Raw genomic sequence first — 16,607 nt, 5'->3', positions numbered from 1 at the left:
GGCATTAAAATTATTGCTGCTTTAGCGGCAGGAAACTGCTGCTAAAACGGCGATAATGGGCTTGATATTATGTCATAGAGAATTCCATTAGAAGCCCATGTTAACACGAGAACATGGACTTCTATTGGACTTCTCTACGGCATATTATCAACCCCCACTAAAGCGGCTATAATTTTAACGCCGTTCCTTGATAATATGGCCCTCAGTATGTAATGTTAGAATGTAGGGCTGTCATGAGGGGAACCTTGTGGAGTTTGTACATGGTGCTGGATTAGACGGATGCTTTGCTGTCTGCTCCTGTTGGTGGTTGTTTCAGGTGTCTTGTTTTCTTGTAATAAATCTACTTATTGGATTCACTGCTGTCTGCCTCTTCACTACATAAATTTGGTGATGAGTGGGAGAAGGCAAAAAGAAGGCACCACTCAATATTTCAAAATTGCTCGTGTGGTGCTGAAGACCCGTTTTGTTCGTGTAGCTGTTTCTACTCATGCCAGGGTCGTCGGCTCATTGAACTATTTCATGCGACTTCTGGTAGGATTTATATTTTTAGATTTTGCGCTTCCTTTGCTTCTTCACTACATTCTGGTCGCTGTACTACACGTGTGCGTTTATACTAAGAAATGCATCATGGTAGTAGGAAGGGCGACCTCTCAGGCGCAGCTCATACAATGTCCCGGGGTGTGCATTCTCTGGACATTTGTGTTTGCTGTTAGAGGGTGGTGCATGGCTTCCACCCTGTGATAGCAAATGCTTGTTCGACTACTTGAAGCGAGAGGAGGAAAACCTCGTATCGCTGTAATAGAAGGGATGCGGATGGTAAAAATGGAGAGAAAAGAACAGCAAAAAAAAGTGGGGTCTCGCCCGTTCTTTTAAATGAGGCCCCTGGTGGGTGGGTAATGTTCCGTGGCCAATCCAAATATTATATTAGGGGGTCTCTGTAGGACTGGGGATCTTAATGTCACGGTGCGGAAGGGCACAGAGACGTTTTGCAGCCTAGGGGAGCGCCACCTTCCTGGGTATTGTTTACTAATTGTTCGGCGGGTTCGAGGCCAACTGAAGTCCGGGAAATCGCCACACTCCGGGTCTGGAAGGCTAATGTACAGAGCATGAATATTGATCAAGATGATCGTTGCATGTTGTGTGTAGTATAAGATATGTGTATACAGGAAAACACTTTTCAAAAAAGCTTTCTAAGCAGAAGAGGTGTCTCTCATCAAATGCTGTAGAGAGAATGAGTAAAATGGGTGGGGTCATACAACTGTTACAATGGGAAATGTTATGAACCAATCAAATCCTTTTTTTAAGGTCACATGGCAATCGCACACTGAGCGCGCAAGGAGGCCACACCCGATGCGATTTTGACAAAATATATTTATCATAATATAAGTTTATGACAGTTAGAAATATATAAATGTTTAAAATAATTTTGATTTCCACGTGCTTTCATATACTGTTTAAACTTATTTAGATATATTTTTGAGAGAAAAAAAAAAGGAATGGCGTACCCGGCGCGATACTATACGTCTGTGACGTAACACAGGGCCTGGCATCATGTACTTGTCGAATACGCAACGCACAGCAGGTGCGACCCCATACGTACGTGGCTTCGTACTGCATACCCGTCGGATATCAAAGTAGTACCCGCGGTGACTTCATGCGTATATGATGTTATGCGGGACGCGGTGCCACGAACTCGTCGGATACGAAATGCACATCATTTACGAGTTTAGCAATATGGCAGATAGGATTCGTGTGGTGATGGGGCTTGGTACACTACCGGTATGGGAGTGCAGTTTTCTTCCCCCCCCCCCCCAAAAAAAAATATACATATTTTTTTGGGAAGATATAAAACATTACATGATTTTTAAAGTTAAAAACAAGAAGTATAATAGAGTTCCAAAATATTTAAAAATATAATAGAAAAAATATAGGTTTTATAAACATTAAAATATGAAATTAACATTAAAAAAACCTTCGAAATTCACTGAAAAAACCATAGGATTTACAGACATTATAGTTAGGAATTAGCATTTAAAAAACCTTAGAAATTCAATATATTAGCGGCAGCCAACTCTGCTAAAGAAACTTACCGCATTGTTCGCCGACTCACGAAAACTCCAGACCCTTTACCCATACCCGACCCATCGGGCATTAGATGCAACCAGCTAGCTGAGTTCTTTTCATCAAAAATTGATAAAATTCTTATCTCACTTCCAGCCCCCAATTCCTTTTAAATCCCCGCCATCCCCCCCCTCTGCCCCGAGGCTCCACGCCTCCAAACTTTTCCACAGATTACCACAGAGCTATTTCTGTCCACTTTACAAACCGTAAAAAGTGGTGCCCCATCAGACCCAGCTCCTGGTCGCCTCCACTGTTGCCCTTCCTCTGACCCACCTCATTAACGCCTCTTTCGCACTAGGCTCTGTTCCAGCCAACTGGAAGAAAGCCGCAGTCAGGGCTCTTCTTAAAAAACCCCACCTTGATCCCACGGACCTATCCAACTTCAGACCCATCTCTCTCCTTCCGGCTATTAGCAAAGTGGCCGAACGAATTGTCAACCACCAACTCTCCAATTTCCTAGAATCCAATAAACTCCTGCGCCAATCTCAGACAGGGTTTAGACCTGGACAGGGAACTGACACCGCTCTGCTAGCCGTGGTCGAAGAGGCAAGAACCATCATGGACGCAGGAGGATCAGTGGCAGTGATCCTCCTCGACCTAAGTGCCGCCTTCGACACGGTGGATCATGCCATCCTCATCCACCGGCTAAGTTTGGTAGGAGTCTCCGGCTCCGCCCTGTCCTGGATCAAATCCTTCCTGGAAGGAAGAGCCTTCCAAGTGTCGGATGGTACAACCGTGTCCAAAGCTCTGCCACTACAGTGTGAGGTCCCCCAGGGATCCTCCCTGAGCCCCACACTTTTTAACGTCTACATGTCCCCTCTAGAGGACATTATTTCCCCATTCGGCATAAAAACAGTCATGTTTGCCGATGACACCCAGCTGGTGGTCTCTATAAACCAGTTGAGCAAAAGCCTAGACAATCTGGCAAGGTGTCTCGAGAACGTCTTCCACTGGATGTGTGAATCTCGATTTAAATTAAACGGAGAAAAATCCGAGATACTTCTCCTGGGAAATTCAAGCAAACTCCCTCCATCCCTTTCTTGGCCGCTATGCATGGGATCACCTCCTACCCCCAAACCCGAAGTCAAAAGCCTTGGCATCTGGCTGGATCAAGACCTCAACTTCAAAACTCAGGCCAGAAAAACCACGGGCGCTTGCTTCGGCCTCATTCGAATGCCGCGAAAAAACCTCCATCTGATCCCCTTCCAATCGAGGAAACTGCTGTTGCAGGGGTTGGTGAACTCCAGACTGGACTACGGCAACGTCCTGTACTTGGGGGCACCGGCATCAGTCATTTACAAACTGCAATGCGCTCAGAACGCTGCTGCCAGACTCTTAACCGGAACCAAACTGAGATGCTCTGCTAAACCAGCACTCAAAAGTCTGCATTGGCTTCCGGTTAAAGAAAGGATTACCTTTAAGACCTTATGCATTTCACACCAAATAATGCAAGGCAGAGGCCCTCCGATTCTGAGATCCATCGTCAAACCCCATCACTCTAACAAACAACTCAGATCAGACTCCCTTTTCCTGGCCAGCGTTCCTAGGATAAAAAAGGCCCGATCCGGGGGGCGTTTGTTTTCCTACAACGCCCCAAAACTGTGGAACGCTCTCCCACTTTCCATGCGGAGAGAATACAATCTTTTGGCCTTTCGGAGGCAACTAAAAACTTGGCTCTTCCCATAATCCTCTACTCCTTTTACCCCACCCCTCTGGAACTATAGGTCAATTCAGCGCTGGGACGCCCTAGGGTAGCTACGCGCTTTACAAATCCCCACTCAAACTCAAACTCAAACAAAAAAAAACATAGGTTTCAGGGACGTTATAGTTAGTTGAACATTTGACTCATATAAAACCAGAGAAATTCGCCTGTTATAGTTAGTTGAGCTAACTATAACTCGCGCGCCCGCAATGCACTGCTGACGATGGCACATATTACATCACTCATGACAAGGTCAGTGACATCACTGATGACATCACTGATGACATCTCAAATGACATCACTCATGACATCACTCATGACATCATTCACGTGACAATCTGATGCACATACTGATGCTCTAATATAAACTTTGATACACCCATTCTAAAATACTGACTACTATTTTTGAAATCATACACAGAAGAATGCCATATACTACATAGCACTCACTATTTCCTAGGTCTACACACACATCTAGTCACTTATACATGTAGTTACTCATCAATAGAGGACTATAATATGCACTCATACATCTATACATGCAGTCACACGCTGCCACTCATCCATAGTTACTCACACACCTAGTCAGTAATGCAAAGAATGAATCACATACCCATTTAATCATGTATACAGTTATACACACCAACTTCGTTATTTTTAGACATACCACATCACTTATTTATACAGATACTAACACATATTTTCTGTCTTATACAATCACTGATAGAAGCAGACACTTATTTATACACCCACTCTTGAAAGAACTTAGTCTCACGTATACTCATTTATATACTCCAACACTCACATATAGTGGCCTAAAACATATGTAGTTAGTCACAGATATACCACTGAGACATTTATTCACTCACCAACACACCCATAGACACACTAACCCACCCATACAGCCCTTTCCAGATGTACTTTTTAATCCATACAACCACTGAATCACCCACTCAGACATCTATGCACAGACTCATACACCCACCCACCCACACAGACAGTCAGGGACCCATACAGATACTCAGACAACAAATCAATAACCTATATAGACACTCATGTAGGTATTCAGCAACCCATGCAGTTGCTTACACACCAGTGGAGAGACTAATACAGATTTTTACACAGTTTAGTCACTAACCCATGCATCCTGTAAGACACATTCAATCACTCACTTATTCAGTCAGTCACACACATACGAAATAATTCCTTTAGGCACTTGTAAAAGCATTCATTCTTCAATACACCTTGGCATATATATATAAAACATATTTACATTTTATAGAAACACACATTCACTGGATGATGTCATGAGTGATGTCATGAGTGATGTCACTGACCATGTCATGAGTGATGTAATATATGACATCATCAGCAGTGCATTGCGTGCGCGCGAGTTATAGTTAGCTCAACTAACTATAACAGGCAAATTTTTCTGGTTTTATATGAGTCAAATGTTCAACTAACTTTAACGTCCCTGAAACCTATGTTTTTTTGTGTGAATTTCTAAGGTTTTTTAAATGCTAATTCCTAACTATAATGTCTGTAAAACCTATGTTATTTTCAGTGAATGTATATATATATATAAATATATATATATATTTATTTATTTACATTTGCACTAGTACCAGGGACGTTCTAGGAAATTTCGAGACAGCACTGTGGTACCTCATCAACTTTTTAAAAAGTATATAAATCAATAAAAATAACTTTCCCCAACTCTACAGAGTTTACTAAACTGCCTCATGTACTCCTATATTTTGCAAATAGAGGAATAATCTAGGTTTCACATTAAACCACAGAACAAAGACAAAGTGTGGTCTAAACAATATGGCTGCCTTTTTATTTTGCAAGGGCTTTGATTAACCAATAATATTGTGTTTTGTCATCACCGCCATGTACCGCTGTATACCGCGGCCCAATATATATGTTTTTTTGTCACTTATTACTTAAAACAACTGAATAAATTCATATCTAAAAACAAAAACGACCCTTTCCACACCATAATCTGTATCCCTTCCAAATTTTATGTAAATCGTTCAGCCATTTTGTCACTATGTCTGTTTAAAAAGTCTATGGAAAATGCATTGGTGGAAGAATGTACTTTAAATTTCTTCACACCCCCTTAACTAATCACCCATAAACTGTGCATCATCAGCCAATGTAGAAAAGTGAATAGGTCTGCAAAGTGTCATAGAGCGGTGACAAAGTTGTTAGCAAGTAAACATCTGAGGAATTCCTCTCTCTGGGAATCAACTATAAATACTGACCAAAAGACACTATATATATATATATATATATATATATATATATATATATATATATATATATATATATATATATATATATATATATATATATATATATATATATATATATATATATTCACTGAAAAAACCATAGGTTTCACACATGTTATAGTTAGCGGAAATTTTACTGATAAAAAACCAATGAAATTCCCCCGTTATAGTTACTGCAGGCAACTATAACTCACGCGACCGCAATCCTCTGCTGATGCTAATACTGTATTTAGACACTTATTTGCCCATGTCTTCTTCCATACATTTTTAGCTATACATATATTACAAATATTTTTTTTTCATAAAGACACATATGTCATCAGCAGAAGATTGCGGTCGCGTGAGTTATAGTTGCCTGCAGTAACTATAACGGGGGAATTTCATTGGTTTTTTATCAGTAAAATTTCCGCTAACTATAACATGTGTGAAACCTATGGTTTTTTCAGTGAATTTGCAAGGTTTTTTAAATGCTAATTCCTAACTATAACGTGTGTGAAACCTATGGTTTTTTCAGTGAATTTGTACGTTTTTTTAAATGCTAAGTTACTTTACGCCATTCGTGGCGTGCGCGCCCACTTAACGCAGTTCGTTCTGTGCGCGCACGGTGCGCTTCGTGCACCGCGCGCCCACTTTACGCAGTTAGTGCCATGCACGCACGGTGGGCACGCGGTGCGCTATGCGCACCGCGTGCCCACGTTACGCTAGATGGGCCATGTACGCACGATGCGCTTCGCGCACCGTGCGCACATGGAGGACATATGATGCACTTCATTTTGAAAGGTAATATTTTAATTTTTCGTATATTTTATAAGCCATGCACAAATGGTGCCCTTCGGGCACCATTTGCACACGGGGTGGAGAGAGTGTGGATAAATTTTTTTTTTTTTAAATTTTAGTTTTTTTAAGCTGTGATAAGCCATGCTCAATTGGTGGCCTTCGGCCACCAATTGCACACGGGGTGCCGAGAGTGTGGATGATGTTTTTTTTTAAAATTAATTTTTAACGTACGCGTACGGTAAGCGTAATCGGCGAAATTACCGAAAAAATAAAAATTCCGTTTTTGGCCTTGGAGGATCTTTGGGGACTCCCTCAACATGACTATGTGTGTGGGAGCTGTCTAAACAGCCCCTTTACATGTTTTTGGGCTTTAAATTTTAAAAATCGCTCTCAGTGCGAGAGAGAAAATGGCGGCCGCAGCTTCCTGGTTTCGGCTGATTCGAATGTTTACTAAGATCTAAGAGCCAATCAGAATCGCGCTCGCGCACGCCACCGTACGCGTACGGTAAGCGTACCGTAAGCGCACTGTAAGCTGGCTCAGATATATATATTGATTTAAAGGCTATTTTCTCAGAATCTACTGAACAGATTTACACCAAACCTACAAAAGGCACTTCCTTGACCTGAGGACTACCTCTCTGCCAAATTTCTAGTAATTCTGTTCAGCCGTTCGGGCTGTAGCCCTGTCTAAAGGTCCTATGGAAAAATGCATGGGAAAAACGCGTTTTGGGACCCCCCTTTTATCTCAGCCCCCGCTTGACGAATCCCCCGAGACTTTCAGGGTAGGAGCGGAGCGTAGCGCCCCACCTATTTTGAAAAATTCGCGAGGATTCGTCGACCGGCGCAAAAGTTATTCAAAATAGAATGTTGCGGATTTCCTATGGAAACGTGGTCCTAACTATAACTACCTACTGGCGACCGCCAGTAGGTAATATATATATATATATATATATATGTATTTATTTACTAATTTATTTTTCTGACAGAACCACCTGACCCCCCCATTTAACAATGAAATCTATCTAACATTTCTTTTAATTGGGGACAACCCCCACAACCCTCCCTTTTTTAGTTACCCCTAACACCCTATACCCTTATCAATCAATCAAAGAGTTGTAGAGCGTGCTAATCACCCGTGAGGGTCTTAATGCGCTGAGAGGAGGGTGGTTGTGCAAGCTCAGTTCAGTCGAACAGCCAGGTCTTGAGTGTCTTCCTGAAGATGCCCAAGGAGAGGGCGCACCTGATGTCGATAGGGAGCTTGTTCCAGGTCTTGGCCGCGATGTAGAAGGCTCTTCCACCTGCTCTGGTCCTGCGGATGCGTGGGGTTTCAGCGAGGGCGGCGGTTCGGAGGTTTCTCTTGGGTACGTGGAAGGAGATTCTCTCGTTGAGGTATTGGGGTCCGGTGTTGTGGAGCCATTTGTAGGCGTGGGTGAGTATCTTGAAAGTAACTCAAAGGTCAATCACGTACCTACTAAATCCTCCATACAGACACTTATACACCCACTCATTCCTCAATACAGCTTGGCATATATATAAAACAAAATTAAACTTTACAGAAACACACAGTCACTGGATGATGTCATCAGTGATGTCATCAGTGATGTCATTAGTGATGTCATCAGTGATGCCACTGACCATGTCATGAATGATGTAATATGTGACGCCATCAGCAGTGCATTGCGGGGGCGCGAGTTATAGTTAGCTGAACTAACTATAACGCCGGAATTTCTATGGTTTTGTACGAGTGAAATGTCCAACTAACTATAACGTTCCTGAAACCTATGGTTTTTTCAGTTAATTTATATGGTTTTTAAAATGCTAATTTCTAACATATATATATATATATATATATATATATATATATATATATATATATATATATATATATATATATATATATATATATATATATTTATATTTATATATTCATATATTCATTTGAAAAAAGAAAGGTTACAGGGATTTTATAGCTAGGCTCGATTTAATTCACAATCTTTATTCAGCTGAAAATAAAACAACCATAAAAGTACATCAGTAGGGGGGGCGTGGCTGAGGCGCCGTGCAAGATGGCCGCCTAGAGGGTTCTCTCCGCCGCACCGAGACGCGCGTCGGAATAATTGCAGCGCTTCCCGTGGAGTTCACCGCCTGCCATTACACGCATCATGCGGCGGAAGCTTAACTGCCTCTGGTGAGCTCTCTTCCGATTTTCAACGCGCCACGTTTGATGATCTTTCAGCGCTTTTTTGTATCTCCTCACAACGGCCGCCATTTTGTCTGCCCGCGAGTGACTTCAATGCTTCAATGTCTGGAATTTGATGCTTCATAGGAATGCCTCTTACATGCTTGCTCCTCTACTGTTTCATTGGACTTTCTGCTGTTTTTATTTTTATTATAAATTGCCACTTACTTGAGGAGGAAATTGTTCCATTGTTCTGCTTCAGACTAATGTACTTTTAAGGTTCTATTTGCTTCCTCATTGGCTGCCATCACAGTTGCTAGATCTGCTGATGCCTTCTATATAAGTGCATTCTCTACGCTGGAATATTAACAGAACTGCCACCTCTGCCTCTGCTCTGTCATCACTAATGTTTCAGGGCTCTCTGTGTCACTGTTGTTGTGCACTCATTTTTTCATTGTGCAGGATGCTTTTTTGCTGAGATAGATGCTTTGACTGCCTGTTACAGGGTATTTTTCTGCTTCTATCACCTACTTACCTGCTCCACACGGACAAGTGTTATAGTTCTTGAGAGGATTAATTCTGGTACTATTGTCCTCGATCATCATAAAGTTTCTTTGTTCATTCTCCTCACTGAAGGTCTTTTCTCTATGGGCAAACTGCGCCATCCGAAGTGCGCTCCTACGTCAACATCTTCTCTCTCCTCTACTTCAGGCTCTCCTCCTAATACAAGCCAAATGGCGGGTGCCACTCCTAATCGCTCTTCCTCCACACAGCCCACTTCAAGTAAGCCTTCCCCACCTACTGCGTCAACTAAACGCCTGAAACACGACCCGCCATGTCCAGACAAAACACCAGCTCTCATCTCTATGGAACTACTTTTAGAGGAAATTCGTGCTTTACGCCCGTTTGTAGAGGAGACTAATAACAGAATGCAGTTTCTTGAGGAGAAATGGTCATCGATGGATCATAGAGTGACGTCTGTGGAACAGCAGGTTTCAGATCTACAAGTCAACTCTCAACGCATCTCCTCTCTGGAAAAGTCGGTCCTTGCTCTTCAGCAACACACTGAGGACATAGAAAACAGGAATAGGAGGAATAATGTACACATTTATGGTCTACCGGAGTCTCTGGAAGGTGACAAACCTGTGACGTTCTTCTCCTCCTTTCTTCTGAAACTTCTAGACATGCCACCTACCACTTCTCTCAACATCCAAAGGGCACACCGGCTTGGTCCCTGTTCATCTGCCTCAACTAAGCCACGTGGTGTCATCATTCTTTTCCTGAGGTTCACGGATCTTCTTTCAGTTCTCTCCGCAGCCAGATCTAAGCGCCAGATCTCTTGGTTGGGTCAGAGAGTGTTTCTATCTCAAGATGTTTCCAACGCTACTGCTTCTAGAAGAAAGTAATTCCTAAACCTTCGTGCTCCTTTGCGTTCTATTGGTGCTAGATATGGTTTATTTCATCCATGCATTTTCAAAGTTACTCACCAGAACCAAACATGGACTTTTCTGGATCCAGCAGAACTGAAAAACTTTATTCATATTCAAACCAACAGTGGCATGTATACTTCCTCTTCTTCTTGTGGCTGATTGCTTAATTTTCTTTTTCCTTACATGTCTTCTTTTTGAGATTATTTAGCATTTATTTTTCTTATCTGTTATATATCTGTTATATTGCGGGTCTCGTCTTTTGTTGTTCCTTTAAACCGATTTTCTGTGGTTCCTTTCATTCTATGCCTCTTCTTTTACGTTTGTTTTCCCTCATATCTTAGTTTTTTCCAGACCTTGCATTTCTTTAAGTTGCTTGTTTGTTGACATGTTTTATATATCCTTATATATTTCCCTGTTGTTAATTGTTTTTCTATATTGATTTCTACAGATCGGTCGAGTTACTTCCCTTCTACTCATGTGATTCCCCTTTTACGTCTTCGTCTTGGTGTGGTTGGACTCCCAACTCTTGGGAGGCTCGTCTTGTTGAGTGTCGCCATTGCCCCATTATCCTTCTTTATGTCCCTCTCAGGTATGTTATTGTCAGTTACCCTTTTTGGATATGTACTGTCTCTTCTTGTATTTCTTTCCTCTATTCCTTCCCCTCTTTTCCTCTCACTTTTTGGCTTTATAGTACATATAAGCATTTTTGTACTTTTTGTCTCTATTGATTTTATATTCTGTGTAAATTCAAAGTTGTTTCTTGGAATGTAAAAGGTTTTATTCATCCCATTTAATGGCAGAGAGTCCTTTCCCATGTAGCTTCCTATAACCCTGACATAGTTCTTTTGCAAGAAACCCACCTTACTGAAATTGAATCTCTTAAATTAAAGAGGAGTTGTGTTGGTACAGTCTTATTTTCACCTTCCAACAACAAAAAGAATGGAGTTGCCATTTTATGTCACAAAAAACTAAAATGTAATGTTTTATCACAAGAAAAGGACACTGATGGTCGATGGATACTAACTAAATTGCTAGTTAACTCTATTCCTTTAACTGTTTTCAATGTCTATGGTCCTACGCAACCGGATTGTTCTTTCTGGCCTTTAATTACAAAAAAATGTATTCAACGTCAGGATGAATTATTTATTTTAGAAGGAGACTGTAACCAGATTGTTGACCCATTCCTTGATCGTAAATATACAGTTCGCTTCATACCTCACAAATCTCACAAACAATTTCTTGACACTGTTTTGCAATCACGTTTATTGACTCTTGGCGACTCTCGCATCCTGATACTTTGGACTACTCTTTTTCTCTCCTCCTCACTCATCTTTTTCTCGTCTCGATTATATTTTTCTTTCTCAACCTCTATCTCCAAACTTATTGTCTTCTTCTATAGAGCCCATTGTTATTTCGGACCATGCCCCTATCGTAATAGATCTTGATTTGCTTCCACCACACCCCAAGCCCTCCCGCTGGCGCTTCAATAGTGCACTTCTTGCTGATCCCAACTTCTCTTCCTCTTTTCGTTCCTTTACTAGGGAATTCTTTCTATTTAATTGCGACCCAAGCACCCCTCCTCCCTTCCTTTAAGGCCACTGCAAGAGGGTTCATTATCGATTTCGTCTCTAGGAAAAAGAGGCAATATCTTCAATAACGGAAAACCTCTCTTGCACACATAAAATCTTTGGAGCATACATTTTATACCTCTTCAGATAAATTTATGTCACCAGATCTTTTACGTGCAAAGTTAGATTTTAATAAATTTACCACTGATAATGCATCTTCAATTCTTCTTCGTAGTAGTGCTCGTTATTAAGGAGGGTGCAATAAATCAGGGAAACTCTTAGCTAATTATCTTAAATCTCGTAAAGAAAGTACTCTTATAGAATCTATTTACTCCTCTGCTAATACTCTCCTATATAAAGATAAGGAAATACTTGACCAATTTCAATTGTTTTATCAACAACTTTACACCCCAGAATCTCCCCCTATTCCTTCTCTTATTCAAAAGTATTTTGAGAAACTTCCTAAACCTTCTAATTCTCATCTCAATTTTCCGGATCTTGAAATTGACCTATCATTACACGAACTCTCCATAGCTTTGACATCCCTTACGAAAGGTAAAACACCTGGCCCTGATGGTTTCCCAGTTGAATTTTATTTACACTTTTCGGATCCTTTGTTGCCCAAGCTTCTGACCCTTTTCCAGTCATTTTACTCATCTGGTAAGGCGAAAGGCACTTTTCAGGATGCCACCATTTGTCTTATCCCGAAAGAAGGTCGTGACCCCCAATTATGTAAAAATTATAATCCGATCTCTTTAGTTAACGTGGACTATAAATTTTTGCTGAATTACTTGCGTTGCATTTAGATCCCTTTATGCCCCATCTCATTGGCAAGGAGCAATGTGGCTTTGTTAAAGGTACGCTTACATCTGATAATTCTCGCCCTTTTTCTTAATGTTTTAAATAAAGCCTCATCTCTTTCAACTCTTTTAGCCGCTATCTCTGTTGATGCGAAGAAGGCTTTTGACTGAGTTGATTGGTCTTTTTTGTTTGCTTCATTACGTTGGCATGGTTTTGGTCCCAACTTCATATCCCTTATCTCTCTGTTATATTCTTCACCCAAGGCCTCGGTGCTTGTAAACGGTCAGCTCTCTTCGCCCTTTACTCTTCGGCGGGGCGTTCGTCAGGGCTGTCCTTTATCCCCTCTTCTTTTTGTCCTGGCTCTTGAACCATTTTTATCCTCCATTTGTAACAATACTTCTATTTCTGGTTTTCCTTATGGTAACAATCAATTGAAGCTTTCTGCATACGCAGATGATATTCTCTTGTTTATTTCCGATCCAGAAGTATCTGTTCCCCCCTTATTATCTGAATTCGATTCATTCTCCCTGGTTTCAGGATATAAGATTAATTCAGATAAAACTGAAATCCTCCCTCTCACCAAAACCTGTCTTCCTCACCTTTTCTCCTCTACTGGCTTTGCTTGGAATAGCTCAAAGATTAAATATCTAGGTATTTGGTTCTCTAACTCTATTCCTTCTTCAATTAAATTAAATATGTCTGCAGTTTTATCCAGAATTGAACAACGTTTCAATGCCTGGAATCCTCTTTTTCTTTCTTGGTGGGGTCGACTGGACTCAATTAAGATGATGATAGCCCCTATTCTAATTTATATTTTTTCCATGTTACCTGTTCATGTTCCTGCACTCTATTTTAAACGTATCGATTCACTCCTTTCGAAATTTCTCTGGAAAAATAAAAAATCTAGAATTTCTCTTGTAACTCTTTGTAAGCCCAAACCTAATGGTGGAGTTAACTTTCCGGATTTCCGTCTCTACCATAAGTCCTTTTCTTTACGTCAGGCCTCGAGATGGTTCTCGTCAACTCCTTCCCCTTTTACTCCTCTTTGGCTCCTCGTTGATCAAACATTATTATTGCCCTTTTCGTTCGGTGAAGTGGTACGTTTCTCTGCCAAGTCTCCCTATTCCTCATTTCCTTTATTCAAACATACTCCATCTCTTTTAAGATCCTTGGTTCACCCTTCTACCGTTACATGTGACTGCTTTTTAAACACCCCTATTTGGTATAATTCACTGATCCTCTTAAATAATAAACCCATATTCTGGAACTCTTGGAGACAAAAAGGTGTCATGTGGGTTAACCAACTCTTTGATGGATCATTACCTTACTCCTTTCCCCATTTTTCAACTCTTATTTCATTGTCCCAGGTCTTTTTTGCAGAAGTTTACTAATCTCATGGCAATAATTCTTGATCGTTATTATTCTCTTCCCTCTTCATCATCATTAGTGCCTCCATCTCCCCTTCTTAGAATTCTCACTACCCTCCCTAAGGCATCGCATATCTATACATTTTTCGTCTCTCCTAATCCAGAACGCACCAAAACTAAAGTGGAGCTTTCCTGGGAAACAGATTTTGGGTGTACTTGGTCTGTTGCTCTCTGGGATAGGCTTTGGTCCAGATCCTTAAAAATTTCTCGTTCTGCTTCTCTTACTCAATCTTTATTTTATCTATATCATAGACTTTATCTCTCTCCTCTCTCCTTGTCTCGTTTTATACCCTCTTCTGATTCTAAATGCTGGACTTGTGGTAATTTGAATGCTGATCTTCTTCATCTGTTCTTTTTCTGTCCTGTTGTTTCTGCTTTCTGGAGAAAAGTTTGGTCATACCTCTCTTGCATTTTTGCATTTTCTGCTCCTTTCTCAATAACTGTCCTCTTTCTGGGTAGTCTTTCTGATTCTTTAGATCTGCCTGCACACTCACATGGTCTTTTTGATCTTATGCTTGCTCTTGCATTTCAGCACATCTCATCTAATTCGAAATCTCTCACAAACATCTGTATACAAGGCTGGTGGAATACTTTGTCATTTTCACAGACTTGATGTTGCCTTTGCTTCCTCTTGCAAACCAATACGCAATGTTGATATTTTCTGGTTACCTCTTACTACATACCTAGATCGCTTGGCTTTGAAGAAATCTACATATATCAATTCAGAACATTTTAAACCTCCTTGAAGGACTTCAAGTCTCTCCTTCTTGTTATCTTTTATTGATTTCTCATGTTCTATCACTTTTTATGCTGATCATTTTGTTTTATTGTTCACCTATATCATATGCCGTAATTTACTTTTTGTGTTCATATTTAGTCACATTGTCTTTTCCCCCTCCTCCCTCTTTCCTTTCCTGTCTTACTTCTTTCTCTCCCTCCCCTTATCTTTAAAATCCCCATAAAACGCTTTTTGTCTCCTTAACATTGATATTAGCATTGTTAATAATCTATACGTTGTTTGAGCATATTTCCTGTTTATTCTGATGTCTTTACTTGATAACCAATTTTTCAATAAAGCTTTTCAAACTGAAAAAATACTACATCAGTTAAAGACTCATACCAATATAAAATAGAGACGGTAAAAGTCCAGTCACATCACCATAAATTCCAAGGCATTTTAGTACAGGTAAAGGCACAGTAAAAAGGTAGTCAGTCATCAGCTAAAATTAATGAATACAATAATCATTTGTATTTAAAAAAAATATAATGTAGTTAAAATTAGAAACAGATATCAGTTCCTTATCCATTACAATAAGATTTTCTAATGTTCATTGCATTCAGTATAACAATTGTAATGTTATAACACAGAAAGGGATCGCTCAATGATGCCAGATACTTCATAGCCACTTTATAAGATCTGATATTCTGGGTTAAAAACAAAGGTTTCAGATACAATACCCTTAGATTCCACTACAATTTACAGAATAATAGAAAGTGCAAAGTGCTCTGTTTACTCTGTCCATCGCAGGGACAGGGATATGTCTTAAGGGGGGGGGGGGCAGGATGTCGTGAAGGGGAAGGCAACAAGGTAATGCGCTATTCCACATCTCAAGCTTGACAGGACAAATCTGTGCTGCATAGTGGTTACAAAGACTAGGTAGTTGTTATCTCCCTCCTCCTTATCCAGGGACCTAAAAAATGTGACTGATGATTTAAGCTTATCGTCTGACTTGCGTTTATCTTGCCTATTTTAAATAAAAAAGCTCTTAATCCTGTTCTTAAATAATGATATGAACAGGATAGAGTCAGACCAAATTGACAATTTAAACAGTTTGCCAAGGCAGGAGTTAATATATGATAACCATGGTACAGGTAGAGCCTTATCCATGGCTAGACAGCGAAAGATGTTTCTGGTAAAGCTGGTCTCTTCCCTTGCTCAAATAGATATCCATAATAAGAGGGGTTTCACCAACAGATGGTCTTCATGGAACCGCTGACCAACCTCATTATGGACTACCGTATTAGATGCACAGTGTGGCAAAAATAAAAGTCGTTAAAAAAATTTATTTTCCACAGTTTGTAATAAGTGGCCATTAATATAGCCCCAGAGGCCTTCCCCATACGTTGCAGTTGTCACGCCTTTTGCTTTATAAATGGCCACCATTTCTCGGATGGGTCTGCTACCCAGTTTTGAGGCAAATTTAAAGATCCCCTGGAAGACCCAGCTCATTTTGGCTCTGGTGTTTAACACATGTTGTTGCCAAGAACCATTGCCTGCAAATGAGATGCCCAGATAGCAAAAGGA

The sequence above is a fragment of the Triturus cristatus genome, chromosome 4_1 (genome assembly GCF_964204655.1).
Source record: "Triturus cristatus chromosome 4_1, aTriCri1.1, whole genome shotgun sequence".
NCBI lineage: Eukaryota > Metazoa > Chordata > Amphibia > Caudata > Salamandridae > Triturus > Triturus cristatus.
This window is presented reverse-complemented; position numbering follows the sequence as displayed.